Raw genomic sequence first — 10,761 nt, 5'->3', positions numbered from 1 at the left:
ATCTAAAACCTTGTTTATATAAACCATGAAATGAAATGATGTTTCTAGCCATATCTGGCGAATAGCAACAATTATTCAAATTTAAATCTAAACCATTACTAAGCACTAAGGAATAAACTCCAATCTTGGTCACAGGCGACGATGTTCTGTTTCCCATGATCAGATTCATCCTTCCACGCTCCACATCCATATTTCCTTTTAGTCCCTACAAATCAGAACATATGTGAAAACCACATCCTGTATCAAGAACCCAAGAAGTAGCATGTGCTAAACTATTAGATTTAATTGTGTAAATACATGTGAAAGATGGCTTGATCTTTCCATCCTTGATGGCTTGCAGATATTCTGGGCAGCTTCTCTTCCAATGCCCTATCTTGTGGCAGTGGTGGCACTATGCCTCCTTAGGGTTAGAGTTGGGTTTAGCAGAACCAACTTTGGTTCCACTAGAAGTGGTGCCATCTTGGGACTTTCCCTTGTGGTGGCCCCTTGAATAGGCCTTCCTCTTCTTACCCTTCCCTTGCCCTATTGCCAAGACAGGGGCAGCAGCTGGAGTAGGAGGTGATGCAACAGATTTATCCTTGAGGTTGCTCTTAGCAGTCCTCAACAAGCCCTGAAGCTTGCTCAAGGAGACTTCTTCCTTATTCATGTGGTAGGTCATGCGGAACTGGCTATAACAGGAAGGCAATGAGTGAAGGATAATGTTAATTGCCCGCTCTTCATCGAAGTTCACATTCAACTTCAGCAGGCGATCAACATATCTCCACATCTTTTGCAGATGGGCAGTAAGGGACTCTCCATTGCCCATTTTGGTAGTGATCATCGAAGTGATGATCTCATACCTCTCTTGCCTAGCGCTCTGGTGGTAGCATTCCAGCAGATCCTGATGCATCTCATAGGGGTACTTGTCCTCATAGGACTTTTAAAGTTCAGCAGTCATAGTCGCGAGCATGATGCAATGTACTTTTGTGGCATCACGCTCGTGGGCCTCGTAGGCCGCGATCTCATCGGCAGTAGCAGTTTCGATATCAATCTCCTTTAGCTTCTCGTCGAGGACATATTCTTTGTCCTCGTAGCGAGTGACCATGCGAATGTTGCGGATCCAATTACTGAAATTGGTCCCATCGAAGATCACTTTCCCACACAAGTTCATGAGTGAGAATGAACCAGAGGAGTTTGACCCAGAAGCGTTGTTGTTTGCGTTCGACATCTGAAAAGGAAAAAGAACAAAGTTGATTAGAAATAAATTTCCCCAATTAATCACCCAAATGAGAAATTAGGGCTAGGAACCAACAAGATTATTTACAAATTAGAAAAGGGATGCCGTAATCTAATAAGTAAATAATTTGAAGGCAAGTGAATGTCGATTCACTAATTCTCCACCATGAAAAACGAAAAAGAAATTAGGTTTTAAATGTATTGAAAACTCCTAGATCTTTTGAGATACATTGAACCTTTCAATGGCATGTTTAAATCTCGATATGCCCCTCTCGTTTGTGACTGGGATGCCGAGGATCACAAAGTGGGTGTGAATAACCATGCAAATGTACATGGTGCCCTTATTGTTACAGTCACCTATTCGATGTGTTGGTTAACCACACACGCTCCATCGAACTATGACAAACAATGAGTCACCCTTTGCTACCATTGTTTAGAACCCAATTAATGTGTCGGTTAACCACACGCGCTCCACTAACGTCTTAGCAAGGGCACAAAGTGTAATTTCATGGAATTGGATCAATTCACTTTTGCCTAAAGTAACTAAGATTGGGAATTTTATGAAAACGTTCTAGTTACTTTATATAGATTCATTATACTTTTAATGAGGAAAGGTTTGCCCGATCCTACCCGTTCGGCTAACGACCCTCCACCAATCAAGGAAGCGGTGGGTGAGAATGGACATCCATTAAGCGGCCATTTTATAGGCCATAACCTTATACCCCCTTTATAGATTGGCTTCGTGAATGAGGCCTACTAACGGTAAGACTAGCATTTAAGTTATACGTATATATATTAATCTTATAATACTATAAGTATAAGGTTGAATTTTAAAACTTGTAAAATTCTAAGGTTTGAAATTTAAATGGTTCAAATTAAAACTTTTAATCACAAAACTTAAATTTCAAAACTTGAGGACAATTTTTGAACTTTTCAAAACATAAAGGATCAAATAGCAAATAATATAAATTAACTAATTAATTTAGTGGTTATCTAAATTTGACCTAGTCAATATTACTTGCAAGACAATCTACCAATTAATTCAAATAATCAATTATTATCACTTAAGGAAATTATTATTTAACTAAATGGTAATTATCTTTTGTTTTGTCAAGGATATAGTCAAATATATGATAAAATTCGGATTTTATTGACCCAAAACGATTAAGGCAAGTATCCTCAAGCAAAACAACAAGAAATCCCGAAAATCACTCTGACAGACGCTTGGACTCGCCGAGTACCATCATGGACTCGCCGAGTAGCATGAACTCGCACAGTCCACAATGGGACTCGCCGAGTCTGTCAGTCAGGGGCACAAAAAAATGATTTTTCATGGCAAGAACAATCAAACAATGCATCAATTCAATAGAAATCAATCTAAGCTCTGATACCACTGATGGGTTTGAGTCATAAGAACTTTCCTATGTGCACATGCAAACCCTAATGCTTGGATCTAGGTTTCTCTAATTGAACATGCAATGTATCCAAGGCTTACAATCCTAGATCTAGAGAATACAATTGAAACATAACACATGAAATCAGATCTAGATGAATACCTTAGGTTGCTTGCTTGAATCTTCTTGTTCTTGGAGCTTAGAGTCACAATTGTCACTCCTCTAATGACTTACAAACACCAACTAGCAAGGGGTTGATTTGGAGAGAGAGGAGAGGTGTAGAAATCGGCTCTAGGGTTCCCAAGGAAGCAAGGTTGCCGATTTCTCCAACCCATAGGGTCTATTTATACTATGAGCTACTAGGGTTACCTACTTAACCCTAATTGAATATCTTAGGCCTTAAGCAATCCAAGGATCCTTCTAGAGTAAGGCTTGGACGAATTCAAGGAGCCCATACTCCTTAATTTCGGCCACCCTATATCCCATAAGGATCCATAGCCCAAAAACTCAACTATCACACATTTGACAGTTTAAGCCCCTTTATTCAACTAACCTCTTTTAGTCACTAAATTAATTCCTAATTAATTTATGACTAATATTAATTAAATAATATTATTATTCCTTTAATATATTATTCTCATAATATATTAATATAATAATATCTCTTCTCTCTTCATAAATCACCCTGTCAAGTTGCTATGGTGAAGGCAACCCAAAAGGACCATGCACAACCGGGTCAAGTACTTACCAAATATAGTTACGGGCTTAGACACTAATCCAACAAAAATGTCCAAACAGTGAGCATTGAAGAGCTTTTAGAACCTCCTAGGGTTGGACGAAATCTAGGAGTCGTTCTAGATAGTTTCTAGAGCCTTTCTTGGGCTCTAAGGAAACTTGGGGGGAAAGCAAAGGGATAAGGCATATCCAAGGAAACCTGCATTATCCAAGCCTCCTTGATCACCTATATAAACCCTTGCTTAGCATCATATTTTTGACACCTCTTCTAAGGAACCCTAGAGCCAAAAATCCTTTCCCCTCTCCTCTATCTTCAATAGCCTCCAACTTCTACTGTTTGGGTGTGAGCCATCAGAGGCACGAGATTTCTGATACTAGTTTTCTGAAGTTCTTCCATGAAGGAATTCAAGTTTATTTGCAACAATAAACTAAAAGGTATGTTTTTAATAACCCTTTCTCAATTTTCGAAAATAGCAATGTAGTTTAGGGTTTCTTGAATTCAAATTGGTGTTTGCAATTCATAGTGAGAACATAGATCCTTTAGCGTGTATACAAACTTAAGGTTTTATTTTTCCGCATAAAATATAATTTTTGTTATGTATAAAACTCATCATATATTTCATACTCAAATTGACATGACAACTAACATTTCACCTACACATAGAAAAATTCTATATTAAGAGGATTAAATCGTAAGAATTTCATACAAACTTTATTAAAATTTTGCATTCATAAAGTGGGTTTTTTCTAGGAAAAATGTCTTCTTCTCCTCCTTCAAAAGACTGGTCTAAAATTGATCATTCCATTAATAAACCTTCTGGTTCTAATAATACTTTCTTACCTTGGAAGATGTCTAAAGAAATGAAGAACGAAGTGTAGTTGAAAGAAGAAGAACTGAAGACACACAGTTCAACATTCGTGCATGAAGGCTTGCGATGGACATAAAAGAAGAAGAAATCGGGAAAAAAAGAAATGGATAAAAAATTCAAATTCTCTATGGCGTCTATATGATAAAAAAAATCAGGAACAAGCAAATCAGAGTTCTCTAGGGGCGGGCATTTTCGGCAAGTAGCCCACTTCCCGTTACCCAATAGGGCAATTCCTCACACATAATTATAGCAGCCATTAAACGGGGACTTCATGAGTTAATGATAGAGGCAAAGAACACTAATAAAGGGAAAAAAGAAAATAATGAAGGAGTCATAAAAAAAATCTAATGTGGGGAGATGAAGATATGATGCTTGATGTGAAGGAGAAGAATAAGAAACAAGCATGGGTTAACATAGAGAAAATAAATTTTATTGGATTACGTCAAAATGTATAGAGAACATCATTAATATGATGTAGTTTATTAGAACATGATGTCTTAGTAAATGGTTATGTTGTTTTTTACTATTATGTTATGTTGTATTTGGTACTATTTGTAACACCTGTTTTCCAGAATAGATCAACTGAAGACTTAATGGGATCAACGATGAGGTTTTATGAAGAAAAACCCTATACCACGACGTGGTGCATGGATAACCACGACGTGGCATGGAAATTTAATGGAGATCGTGTCAGGTATGGTTGCCACAACGTGACAAGTGGATGGCTACAGCATGACAGTTGTTGCAGCCCAAGCCCATGATTTTTAGGGTTTCCCTCCATATTTAAGGACCTTAACTTTAGAGTTAGGTCATTCTCTTCAACCTCCACCCTCCTATCTCGAAACCCTATCCCCATTGAGTATTTTTGGCCACTTGAAGGCTTATCTCTTATATTTTGGTGTGGATCTAGAAGATCAAGTTGCTTGCAAAGTGCTTTGTTGAAGGGCTCAAGTGTTGATCTAGTAAATTCACTTCAAATCTGGACCATTGTGAGTATAAACTAAAACCTTTACTTCTAGTTTGTTAGATCTAGCAAATGGTCCATTTTTATGCTTTTGGTCCTTTTTGGTGGTTTGCTTAGAGTTGAGGTGACTCCAACCCCTTCTAAGCACTAAGGATTGTCTTATGTACCTTTTCTTGTTGGAAAGTTGGTAGCCAGATCTTGTCCTTGGATCCATGCATGTTTTGTGAATGATTTATACCATATTGGACTTAGGGTTGTAGATCTTGTTTTGGGGTGAGGTCGTAATGGATAAAGTTGGAAAATTTAACAATTAAGTCATTCAGAAGGACTAGATCTGAAGTTTTAGGCTTACATCTATAAGGATTAAGCTTTAGATGAAGAAACAAGAGTTCTGCCAGCAACCACGACCTGGCCAAGGAGGGCCCACGACATGGTGGAATGTTGATTCACGATTATGTTGTCCTGGTATTCCCACGAGGTGGCCAAGGAAGGCCCAAGACATGGCGATGTCCTGCATGTGGTCTATTTTGTCCAATGTAACATCCCCCTTTCGCACGTATCACAATATTGTCCGCTTTGGCTCCTGGCACAAAAACTTCCCATGGGGTCACCCATCCTTGAATTTCTCTCGCTCGGGCACGCATAACTGCAGAGTTCATATTGGATCTGCTACCCTCACGACTTTAAAATGCATTGTGATAGATCCACATCCCTTATAAGGAATGTTTGGTTCTCCTTCCCAACCGATGTGAGATCAGGTGTAACCCACCTTCACCCCCCATTATAGGGTTCGATGTCCCTGTAGAACACATCGATTTGTGTCCTAGATTTGATACCATTTGTAACATCCCCTATGACACGTATCACATTATTATCCGCTTTGGGCTCTCGACACGAAAGCTTCTGAGGGGGTCACCCATCTCTGAATTGCTCTTGCCTGGGCACGCTTAACTGCAGAGTTCTTATGGGATCTTCTTCCCTCGCGTCTTTAAAACGCGTTGTGACAGAGAAGGTATCCAAACCCCTTATAAGGAATGCTTAGTTCTCCTTCCCAACCGATGTGGGATCAGGTGCAACACACATAAGTTGTAACGTCGCGTTTTCTGCTAAGGTTAGTTATCAAATCGCGGGTCTTAAGTGACCAACTCGACGAGTTGGAGCTGGAGGATGAAACCCTAATTTTCGGGGTTTTGCACCCTATTTAAAGGGTCATTAGCCTCCCCTAGCCTCCCTTACAGCCTCCATTGAGTCTAAAAACCCTAAATCACATTTTCTCTCCATATTATGTGTTTTTAAGCATGGAAGGTGGATCTTGGTGAAAGGAGCTTGAAGATCAAGAAGCTTTGAGCAAGGAACTGTTGAGGATCTGAATCCTACTCCATTTTAGCATCACTTGAAGGTAACAAGTCGTTACCTTGACTTTCCTTCTATATAGATCTCTCCATGTTTGAAATTAAGGCCATTTTAGCTTGATTAGTGTTTCATTTCGAGTATTGAACATGATCTGAAGATGCAACTTTAGATCTAGGCTCATCTTGGTTCTTATGGTCATAAAGTTTCAGCCTTTAGCAAGATAATGCCTTATTCTCACTTAGAACCTCTTCTCTAGCTTGATTTTGGCCATTAGCACATTGCATGTATGTAAAGTTTGCAACTTTACGTGGGAAGCATGCTCTAGGAACTCAGATCTGCAATATGGAGCTTTGGGGTGGCTTATAAGCATCTGAATGGAGAAAGGAGTGAAGAGACTTGACGAGTTGCATGGCCAACTCGGCGAGTCCGATGAAGATTAGCCTCGAAGGTTTCTGCATGAACTCGGCGAGTCAGTAGGGTGACTCGACGAGCCAGTTAGGGTTTCTTCGACTTCTGAACACGCATAGACTCGACGAGTTGGTAGTAAACTCGGTGAGTCAGTGAGGGTTTTATGACCTTCTGAACCCTTAAGGAACTCGACGAGTTGCTAGCTGCACTCGACGAGTTGGGTCAATCTGGACTGTTGACCTTGACCGTTGACTTTGACCTGGACCAAGGGTTGACCAGTTTGACCTCTGGGGGTATTTTAGTAATTTTGGGGAATTTACGGGAATGGATCATTGGTGGTTATAGGTGTTGGTGTTTGGAGCGGTGTTTGAAGAAGTTGACTACATTATCATCGAGCTACTTGTGAGGTGAGTTCTCTTCACTATATCAATAGGGTCTACGGCACCAAGGCCGATCCTTTATGATCGGCATCCTGGTTTTTAAGATGGTTGCTATGTTGTTGATCTGTTAGATTTTATCCTGGTTTTAGGATGGTTGCTATGTTAGTAATCTGTTAGATTGGTATACTGGTTATAGGATGGTTGCTATGTTAGAGATCGGATAGATCTGTATGACTATCTGTTATTGCATGCTAGCGTATGATATTTATGTGCACATGTTTGTTGGGATTGAGATTGGGTTGAGGCAGGTCCTGTTGTGTGCTGTAGGCCAAGACACCCATGACGGACCAGATAGACTGCAGGCCTGGGCTGGGCAAATTAGTTAGAGGCCGAAATCCCATCGAGCGGTCCGGATAGGCTGAAGGCCCCGAGGAGGGCGGTCCAGACGTGCCAAGGGCTCGGAGAGCGGTCCAGATAGACTGAGGACCAGGAGACGGTCCAGTCAGATTGATGGCTCATTATGCATGTTGCTTGCTTATATGTTATTGATGTGTTTTATGGCGTTGGTATTTTGGTGGTAACTCACTAAGCCTTCGAGCTTACATTTATCGATTATTGTTTCAGGTACTCTTGATGATTGTGGGAAGGCGAATGCGTGATTATACAGCTCCTCATATTTTATGATTTGATTCTGCGATAGTCTGACATTATACTATTTTGAAAACAAGTTTGTAATAAATATGGGTTTTGAAATGTTTTAAAAAGTTAAAATTTGGCATGATTTTTTTATGGATGTTACAGAGTAGTTGTTGGTACGCAAAAGAGTATAGGGCAAACAGAAGAGAAGTACATGATCACGACATTTATCATTCCATTCGCGCTGATTTGGTGGAACATATTTACAAGGCTAACATATAGCCCGAGGTCAAGGAGTGGCACAATGATTTGTTTGACGAATCAGATGAATATTCGTTATGTTCGTCGAGAATTCGGACGGTGATTCAGAATGATGTAGTTTTTTAAAAATGGTTTATTATTTTTGTTACGTAATTTTTGATTATGTTTTCTTGGTTTTATTATGTAGGTTTTATTTTTAACTAATGAAATATTTTTATTTTTATTAATTGTGTGTTTATTAATCATTTTTAATTAATTATATTTATTTTTTAAAATTATAGCTTTTAAAATTAAATTAATTTTATTTTGAAAAAAAAAATGAAAGGTGACCATTTTCTAAGATTTGAAAAATGAAAAAAAGTAGGGGGAAATGATGTGGCACTGGCATTACACTGAAAAAAAATAAAAGATAAAATATGAGTCTGATGTTGATTTTTCTAAGCGAATTGACGTTAAAGGGAAAATATACAAACTATACACCATTAGAAGACCTTTTTTCTTGTAACATCATCAAACTTTCATTTCATTCTATTTTTTTAGTTATTACAAAATTGCAATGTTACAATATTTTAAAAATAAATATATATTGATAATGTCCATCACCAATAATCTCCACAACTACATGCACCATTCTTAAAGCTATGAAATCTTTTCGCATCTCTAACAATGATTTCTCTACATTCAATTCGAGATATAAACTTGATAACATTATGACAATCCACACACACCCGCAAATTCTTCATCACTCTCAACACATCACCATCCAAAGTGCTTAGAATCCCAAATGCAATCGCCAATCTTTCACTGTGACAAAATACCATCTCCTCTTTCGTTTCCTCATCAACTTTTTCAAACACAACACTTGTTTCAGGAACATAACCTTCAACTTTCATCCGTTCTTTTACATACTTGAGATATTTGTAAATCTCTCTTGACATCACATGTGATTGATCAAACACAAGAAACGTGTGAATATGCCCTGAAATTTCAATAGAACTCCACCCCGGTGTTTTTTCCAACTTCAAATCTTTTATTTTTCCCCTCATTTTGGCAACTTGATCCCATTTCTCACAAGTTGCATAGATGTTGGACATGAGCACATGCCATCCAGCATTAGTCGGATCCAATTCAAGAATCTTGGATACAACTCTTTCAGCCATTTCAACATTTTTATGAATCTTGCAAGCATTTAACAACCCACCCCAAATCTTGGAATCGGGTTTTACAGTTATATGTTTCAGAAGGTTTTCAGCTTCATTTAATCTGCCAGCTCTACCAAGCATGTCAACCATGCAACTATAATGCTCTAAAACTGGCTTTATGTTAAATTCATAAGACATTTTCGTGAAATAATACCACCCTTTTTCTACCATGCCATTGTGACTAAAACCTGACAAAACTCCAACAAATGTTATGGCATCAGGTCTTAGACCATGACTCACCATACGAAGGAAAAGAGATTCTGAAAGATGGGCAAGTCCATGCATTCCATACCCACATATGATTGCTGTCCAAGCGATGAGATCTTTTTGTGGCATTTCTTCAAACACATGGTGGGCTTCTTCTATGCTACCACATCTAGCGTACATGTTAATCAGAGCTGAACCTAAGTGTACGTTGACACCCATTTGGGTCCTTATTACTTGTTCATGCACCCATCTTCCCTGTTGTAAAGCACCCAAAGACGCACATGACTGAAGTACCTCAACCATGGTCATGGTATCTGGTGGAATCCCCAACTTCTTCATTTCATTAAAGAGTGATAAAGCATCATCGAACTTCTCATCCAATACAAACCCAGCCATCAAGGCGTTACAGCTTGCGGTTTTCTTGACTGTCATATTATCGAACAGTTGGCGTGCGGAACTTAATTCTCCGCACTTCCCGTAGACATCAATAAGAGCGGTGATAACAAACTCGTTATACTCGCAACCGAACAACAAAACATTACTATGAATCCTCTGGCAATCTTTAATCGACTTCAACCCAGCGCAAGCCGGCAGCACAAATGTAAACGTGAAGGCGTTCGGTTTGTATCCACTTCGAACCATCTCGTAATATAGACCGATTGACTCTCTGTAACAACCTTTCCTTGCATAACATTTGATCGTCTCATTCCAGAGAAACAAAGGTGGGTTCTTGATGATGCTGACAACAAATCTTTCTCCAATGTTCAGGCAACCAAATTTGAGGTAAGCGTGAGCTAGACGTGTCGACAGGAATACGTTCTGGGAGAAGTGAGTCTTGAGAATCTTAGCGTGAAGTTGATGAAGTTGATCAACAGAGACACAGGTTTGGAGGGTAGAGATGTAGAAATTAAGCCCCTTTAGTGGTATCGTGGAGACGGGTTTAGGTGGAGACAACTCTTGTGAAGCCGCGGAAGCATATTGGGAAATCTGAAGAGTTCTTAAGCGGATCGGCTTCAGGAGTAACATACACTTGCTGTAACTCGAAAGCATCCGCACATTTGTTCTCTATAAACAAGCCTTGTGGGGTTGCTTATTATTATTTACGCTGCATTCGGTACCATGTACATATGGTACCCA

The 10,761-nt window shown here is 39.2% G+C and overlaps 1 pseudogene; it reads right to left on the bottom strand.

The window, feature by feature from the left end:
- Window positions 1-8,772: 8,772 nt before the first annotated feature.
- LOC145103977 (pentatricopeptide repeat-containing protein At2g01510, mitochondrial pseudogene) lies at window positions 8,773-10,702 on the bottom strand (annotated as a pseudogene).
- Between the last annotated feature and the right edge of the window lie 59 nt (window positions 10,703-10,761).

The sequence above is a fragment of the Lactuca virosa genome, chromosome 4 (assembly GCF_052849685.1).
Source record: "Lactuca virosa cultivar CGN04683 chromosome 4, Lactuca_virosa_CGN04683_v6, whole genome shotgun sequence".
NCBI classification, from domain to species: Eukaryota; Viridiplantae; Streptophyta; class Magnoliopsida; order Asterales; family Asteraceae; genus Lactuca; species Lactuca virosa.
Note: the sequence above shows the minus strand (reverse complement) of the source record. Positions and strands in the feature narration are given on the sequence as shown.